This window comes from Rhincodon typus, chromosome 17 (genome assembly GCF_021869965.1).
Source record: "Rhincodon typus isolate 14 chromosome 17, sRhiTyp1.1, whole genome shotgun sequence".
NCBI classification, from domain to species: domain Eukaryota; kingdom Metazoa; phylum Chordata; class Chondrichthyes; order Orectolobiformes; family Rhincodontidae; genus Rhincodon; species Rhincodon typus.
Genome location: NC_063348.1, coordinates 1,109,596 through 1,117,583, shown reverse-complemented (window position 1 = coordinate 1,117,583; position 7,988 = coordinate 1,109,596).

The following is a 7,988-nucleotide window of genomic DNA, read 5'->3' as shown; positions in this document are numbered from 1 at the left end:
AGGTTTGGAGATGGGCGATATTGAAGATAGTAGACAGATGGACACATTGGAGGTCTGGAGATGGATGGACACAGATTAATACAGATGGGTTGTCTCTCTGAAAGAATGGATGTGTATTGATACACTGGAGGATTGGAGATGGATAGGCACATTCTTGGGGGTTTGGATGTTGAAGTATAGAGTGGAGGAATGGCGATGAATGGATACAGAGAAAGGTTGGAGATGGATCAATACAGTGGAGGACCGGTGTTGGATGGATACAGTGAAAGCATGGTCATGGATGCATACAATGTCATGAGGATTGGTGATGGATAGACACAATGGGAGGAATTTGGGGTGGATGGATACAGTGGAGAATTGGAGATAGATGGATACTGTGGAATATTGGAAATTGATAGATATAGTGGAAGATTGGAGGTGGATGGATACAACAGAAGTTTGGATATGGATAGATAGAGTGGAAGATTAGAGATGGATAGTTACAGTGGGTGACAGGAGATGGATATACACACTGGAGGAATTGAAAATGAATAGACACACTGAAGGTTTCAAAATGGATGAGTACAGTGGAAGATTGGAGATGATTGGACATAGTAGAGGGTTGAAGATGGTTGATTGGAGATGGATACTGTGGAAATTGGAGATAGTTGGAGACATGGAAGAATTGGAGATGGATGAATATGACGGAAAACTGGAGATGTATGGCCATACTGGAGGAGGATTGGGTATTGATGGTTACGGCAGAAGTTTAGACATGAATGGATTCAGTGGAAGATTGGAGATCAATGTGGATGATAGGAGATGAATGGATATAATAGAAGAATGGAGATGATGGTTACATTGGAGATGGGTGGAAACAGTCGTTGATGGGAGATGGACCCATTTGGGGATTTGGATGTGGAAGGATACAGGTGAGGAATAGAGAAGGATGGATACAGTGGAAGGCTGAGATGAATGGGTACAGTGGAATAAGGGAGATGGATAGATAGATTGGAGGAATGAAGCTGGATGGATGCAATGAGGGTTTAAAGATGGTTGGTTAAAGTGGAGGATTGGAGATGGATGGATACAGTGGAAGTTTGCAGGTGGAATCAGTGGATGATAGGAGATGGATGGAGACACCAGAAAATTGGAGATGGGTAGAGACGTTGAGATACAGTGGTTAGACACAAAGCAGGAATGAAGATGTATGGAAACACTGGAGGATTGGAGATGGATGGACACAGTTGAATGTTGGAAATAGATGAATACACTGGAAGATTGACGGTGGATAGAAATATTGGAGATTCAGAAATGGATAGACACACAGGTGAATTGGAGATGGATGAATACAATGGAGGATTGGAGATGGATAGATACAGTGGACGAATGGAGATGGAAGGATCAGTGCAGGACTAGGGATGGAAACAGTGGAGGATTAGAGAATAATGGATACAGTGGAGGAAAGGAGATAGAAGAGTCAGTGCAGGACTGGAGAGGGACGGATGCAGTGAAAGATTGGATATAGATGGATACAGAGGAGGAGATGACTGGATGCAGTGGAGCCCCCAGTGGAGACAGAAAAATTATGTGATGGATTGAAGATGCATTGATGCTGTGGATGAGAAGAGATGGATTCAGTTGATAATTGGAGATGAATGTTTAAACTGGAGGATTCAAGATGAATGGATACACTGGAGGTTGTGGAAATGGATAGGCGCACTGCAGTACTGAAGATGGATGGATACAGTGAAAGACTTGAAATAGACGGACACATTGGGGTTTGGAGACTGATGGACACACGGAGAGATAGAGATGGGTGGTACAGTGGCAGAATGCAGACATGCAGACTCACTGGAAGAATGGAGATGGATATACACATTTTGGGAATCAGAGGTGGATGGCTAACCTGGAGGAATAGAGATGGATGGATACAGTGGAGGACTGGAAATGAAATGATACACTGGAGGAATGGAGATGCATGGATACAGTTGAACATTGAAGATGGAAAAATGTAGTCTGACCAACTAGATTAAATTTTTTGAAAAGGTGACCTGGTGTGTAGATGAGGGCAGTGCTTTTAATGTTGTCTAGTTGAACTTCAGCAAGGCTTTTGATAAAGTTTGACATGGGACACTGATAGCAAAGGTAAGAGCCCATCAGATCCAAGGAAATTTGGCAAATTGGATCCACAATTGGCTGACTGGCAGGAAGCATAGGGTGATGGTTGAGGGCTACTTTTCCAACTGAAGTCTTTTTTTAAATTCATGAATGGGATGAGGCAGCATTTATTGCCCATCCCTAATTGCCCAGAGGGCAGTTCAAGGTCAACCACATTGTTGTGGGTCTGGAGTCACATGTAGACCAGACCAGGTAAAGATGGCAGTTTCCATCCCTAAAGGACATTAGCAAACCAGATGGGTTTTTCCGACAATTGGCAATGGATTCATGGTCATCTTAGATTCTTAATTCCAGATATTTTATTCAGTTCAAAGTTGAACCCGGGTCCCCAGAACGTTATCTGGGTCTCTGGATTAACAGTCCAGCGATTATATCACTAGGCCATTGCCTCCTCACAGGTGTCAGTATGGGCTCTTGCTGATTGTGGTTTATGTAAATGATTTAGGCTTGAATGTAGGAGGGTTGATCAGTAAGTTCATGGATGATATGAAAAATGCTGGGGTAGTAAATGGTGAGCCTTAGACTACAACGGATGGTCAGAAGACTGCTCAGTGGCAAATGGAATTCAATCCAGACAAATGTGATGTATTTGGGCAGGACAGACAAGGCCAGGGAATGCATGAAGAACAGTAAGACTCTGAGAAGCATTGAGGATCAGAGGGACCTTGGTTTGCATGTACACTGGCCCCTTAAAGTATCAGGACAGGTGAATAAAGTGCATAGAAGGTATAAGGGTTACTTGTCTTTAATAGCCAAGGCATAAAGTTTAAGAGCAGGGAAGTGGAGCTGTGTAAAATGTTGGTTAGATTACAGCTAGAGTATTTTGTAGGGTTCTGGAACCTATGCTATAGGGGGGATGTGATAGCACTGGACAGCTGCAGAGGAGATTTACCTGTATGTTGCCTGAACTGGAAAGTTTTAGTTATGAAGAGAGATTGGACAGACTGAGATTGTTTTCCTTAGAGCAGAGAGACTGAGAAAGGACGTGATTGAGATGTATAAAATTATGAGGGGCACAGGTAGGGGAGACAGGAAGAGACTTTTTTCCCCTTGCTGGAGGGATCACTGGCCAGAGGCATAGATTTAATGTAAGGGCCAGGAAGTTTAGAAGAGATTGAGGATTTTTTGCTTCATTTAGAGGGTCAAGGGAAATCTGGAACTCACTGCCTGGAAGGTTGTTAGAGGCTGATACCCTCTTAACATTTAAGAAGTATTGAGATGTACATTTGCAATGCCAAGGCATACAAGGCTACAGGCCAAGTGCTGGAAAATATGATTAGAATAGTTTCATATTGTTTTTGACTGGTGTGGAATTGTTGTGTTGAAGGAATTTCCATGTGCTGTGGATCTCTGACTACGCATCTATGACAAGTCCGAAACATTCAATGTTTTCAAGAAGGAATTAGATATAGTTCTTAGAGTTCAAGAGATCAAAGGGTAAGGGGAAAAAGTGGGAGCAGGATACTGGATTGAATCATCAACCATGATCATATTGAATGGCAGAGCTGGCTTGAAGGGCCGAACGGCCTACTGCTGCTCCTGTTTTCTCTGTTTCTACATGCTTCAACTGTTAGGAAGCTAAGCTATTTTGCACTCAAAGCATTTTGCTGGAAAGAAGGAAAGCAAACCTGTCAGGAAGGTTGCAGAAGAGCTGTTGTTCACTCTGGTGAAACATTCTACTCTCTGGAATGGGTTGGCACTGACAAGACTTGAGGCAGTAACATGTTGTGATTGGAATGATAACTGCAGGAAATGGTGACCCAAGAATAAAATCTACAAAGGTATAGTTATGAATATGTGATGGAACAATATTTAGTCTGAGTGGTTAATCTATGCTGAGAATCCAACGCAATAAGAAGAGAGAAGATCTTCAGTTCCAGATAACAGACCTAAACAAAATACCCTCTTGGTCTGGTAACCCGCAACGTACCAGAAGAGATTTGAAGTGTATCATATCAAGCTGCTGAACAGATCATGATGGATTATAAAGTTGTTTCTGCAGGTCTTGGCCGCCACCCTTGAAGTTGATGAGATGGCGAGTCCAATTCAACATCTTCCAAGAAGGCTTCTAGCTGCCCTCAAGTCTGCCTGAAAGACAAGATGGAGGGCCTTGGGAATAATCAACAAAGTGACAACTTCCGTAGGCTGAAGTAGTAATATGACATCACTGAAGTAGACCTAGACTGCGGAGAGTGTACATAGGTCCAAAAGATGTTAGTAAAGCTATGGAGAGATCACACTACACTGTGACAATTATTTGAAGGTTTTTTGCCTCAACTTGCCTGGACAAAGGTCTACCATCAATGCTAAGGATTAATGTACACTGGCAAGTCCCCTTGAATGAAAACAGTTCTTCTCCATTCATGTTCTGGACATCTTTTGGGAAGTACGGATGGTTGCACGTGCGTTAGGCATTCCTACTGATTCAGATACATACCAATGCAGACAGTATGAGATCACCTGTGATCTACCTGGAGTGGGAATGATCATAGGTGATCTGCCATCTATGGATGTGCAGATATGATGGCTGAAGCCGTTGGAGGTCATGATTGGAACCTAGTGAGACTAGATGAACCTGAAAGTGAACAAGAAAGGAACTGCAACTGAAGCTGACTGAAGTAGATTCTGAAGAAGTACTGTATCCAAAATGTTTAACTCTGCTTTCTCCCAAAGATCCTACCAGACCTGTTCAGTTTCTCCAGCAATTTATGTTTTCATTTCAAGTAGTAGGTCATGTGTTGACAACGAAATGACTCACCCTGACCATAATGAGGTGCAAGCTATAACAGAAATGCAGTAACAAGCAGAACTGAGAGTGTTGCAGCAACTTGTTGAACTTGATAACTATCTGTCTAGGCTCTTAGCCAATTTGTCATCAGAGTATGAACCTCTACGCAATCTCACTGCTAATATATTCAGTGATACCTGTAACAGGACAAGAAGTAGCTTTGCTCACATCCAACAACTGGTGATGGCCAGTGCTGTGATGTCAGTGAAGCCTCTCTCTGTGTGATATGAAAGAAACAGGATACAGCAATGATGTCCAATTGTGTTTGCGCCCAGAGCATTTACACAAGCCAGCATAAAGATTGAGAACAAATGCCTGGCTATTGTCTTTATTTGTGAGCATTTCATAAGATGGAAGTGAAGTACAAGTGTGGCAAGTCAATGTACATTGCTGACATGGTGTTGGGATCTGCAGCCCCTTAGGAGCATGTTGATCACACATATACTGAATGAGAAATCTTCCAACTTCAACAAGGAGCAGCAGCATAACATGCTGTGGAAGGCATCAGCCCAGCAGAGACATTGGGTGGAATATTCCTAAATCCTGAACAACATAGTCAATGCCACAGCTCAATAAGTGTATTGGGAAGGGAAAAATGAGATTCTCGGCATTCAGAAATAAAAAGTCAATTTGTTTTATTATACATTAGGCGGATGGGACTTTCATAGTGATTAGTGAAAGCACTACTTACTCAATATTACCTAATCTCGCCTCATCTTTTTGCAGGTTGCTGTATTCCCTAGCAGTGGCAAAAATCTAGATGTTGCCAGTTCCCAATTTGAAAGTTGGTGCAATAACCTGGACTCTGCAGCTTACTGGTATCTTCTCCAGCCATCTATCTTGTTCAGTATTCTTTAACACCTTAGGGCATGCTCCATGGAGAGCAACTACTTGCGGATGTTGGCATTGGTGAAGTACTATCAACATGGTGTATCTCAGACTCAGTTATAAATCAATTTTTCACTTCTGTTTTGTATTACAGAGATTGCTGATAACTTGCATTGCAGTGCTGTTGTCTGGCAGGGAATGGCAGCCATCATATATGTTGGAGCAGGGTGCATCTGAGCTAGCTGTCTTAGTGCTCACTCACTCTACGCCTACATAGATGCTCATAGCACCTTTGCCTTGCCATTTTGTACATTGCCATATCATTCAGAACTTACAGGCACTCCATATTCTGTCTTGTCTCCTCTCTTAGCACAGGCAAAAAGCTTGCCTTGTTTGCCTGCAGTTATCTGATAAGGGGGTAGACATGTTGGTATATGGTTCTTTGATATGTCAATGTCACATCTGCAGTGGATGCTTAAGCGATAAATGCACTGAATTCAGAAAATCTTTCTGAAGAAGGGTCTAGGCCCAAAACATCAGCCTTCCTGCTCCTCTGATGCTGCTTGGCCTGCTGTGTTCATCCAGCTCTACACCATCTCAGAGTCAGTCCACTCAACTGAGGAGATGCTAATCCCCTGGTTATATTGGTTAGCCAGGGTTTTCCTGATTGGCCCAGGTTAACATCCCCAATCAAGGATCTTGTACTCAACAAGATCCAGCTGGTTCCAATCACTAAAGTGGAAATGTGGGGAGGCTGAAACCTAAGACTGATGACAGGGAGTGCAAAGCAGTAAGGAACATGAAGTTTCGCGGCATTCACCTAGATTAAGAGGTTGAGCCTGTGACTGTCTTGTTGTGTTGCCTTCTATTCTCATTCAAATCGCAGATGCACATGGAAATGAGAAATGACTGACACCACAATTGGGTAGGCAGATTAGTGCTTTATCTAAGGGAATAGACTCCACCTGTCAGACATATAAGACTCATCGAGCGGCAATTGTATTAATCAGGCACTTACACGGCACAGGTTAACGTCATCTGAAATCACAAAATTTATCATGAATACCTCATGCAGTTACAAACTGTGTAAAAATGATAGATTATGCAAGTTTTTAACTTTGAAAGAAAAGGGAATATTTGGAGAAATGCTTATGTACATTGTGGCTTACCATCATGCGATCTCTGATGTCATGATATGTAAATAAAGGTTCGAGGTTAGTAAGCCTTTTACACAACACATGGAACTTGAACCCCTTGGGACGTTTTACACCCAGGAATCTATCTCCAACAGCAATATGAGAGCACCCACAGACTGAAAAAAAGTACAGGAACTGAAAGATTTTGAAAAATTTTCAATACAAACTTTCCCCTTAATGAGATTCAACTTGTACAAGATTTACACGTCATACCCACCTTAAACAGACAGCTAAACAGCTACTATTTAGAAACTGATTGTACATCTGTGTGTATTTTAAAAATTGCTGATTATAAATGTGTTGTATATTTGTTATATTTAGAACTGATTATTTTTACTAAAATAAGATTGAGCTTTGACTTATTTTAGCTTGTGGACTCTGCACATATCCTCCCACTGCTCAATCAATGAGGGTGATATCTCTCCCTTGCTGGAAACTGTCATGCATGGGTGAGGAAATTATTAAAATGGGTAAAAAGCAGACATCTAGTGAGTGAATGAGTGGATATAGACACAAAAAGTATTCTACAATCTGCCTTCTACAGTTTTGTTACTTCTCAGAGTTGCATTGCTATTAGCCAATGATGTTTGCCTGAGGATGGTGAACCAGGAGATAACTCAGGAATAAAAACAAAGCATTAGAGAATCCCCATAGGTCTGGCAGTATCTGTGGAGAGAGAAACAGGTTTAACGTTTCAAGTCCAGAATGACTCTTTCTCTTGTCAGACTTGAAATATTCAATCTGTTTCTCTCCCCACAGATGAATTCTACCTATGGAGTTTCTCCAGCATTTTCCTTTTGTATTTCAGATCTCCAGCATCTACAGTATTTTACTTTTAGATAACTGAGGTCTACCTATCTAAAGGAACATCTGTTTTTCTCAACAAGAGACAGGGAAATTGAAAGAGTGAAAGAGGAAGAGATGGAATAACATGTATAGGGAAGGGTGACAAAGGCAGGCGCAGGTGGACTGTATACAGCAATGCACAGAGATAGACAGAAACAGAGATATCAACG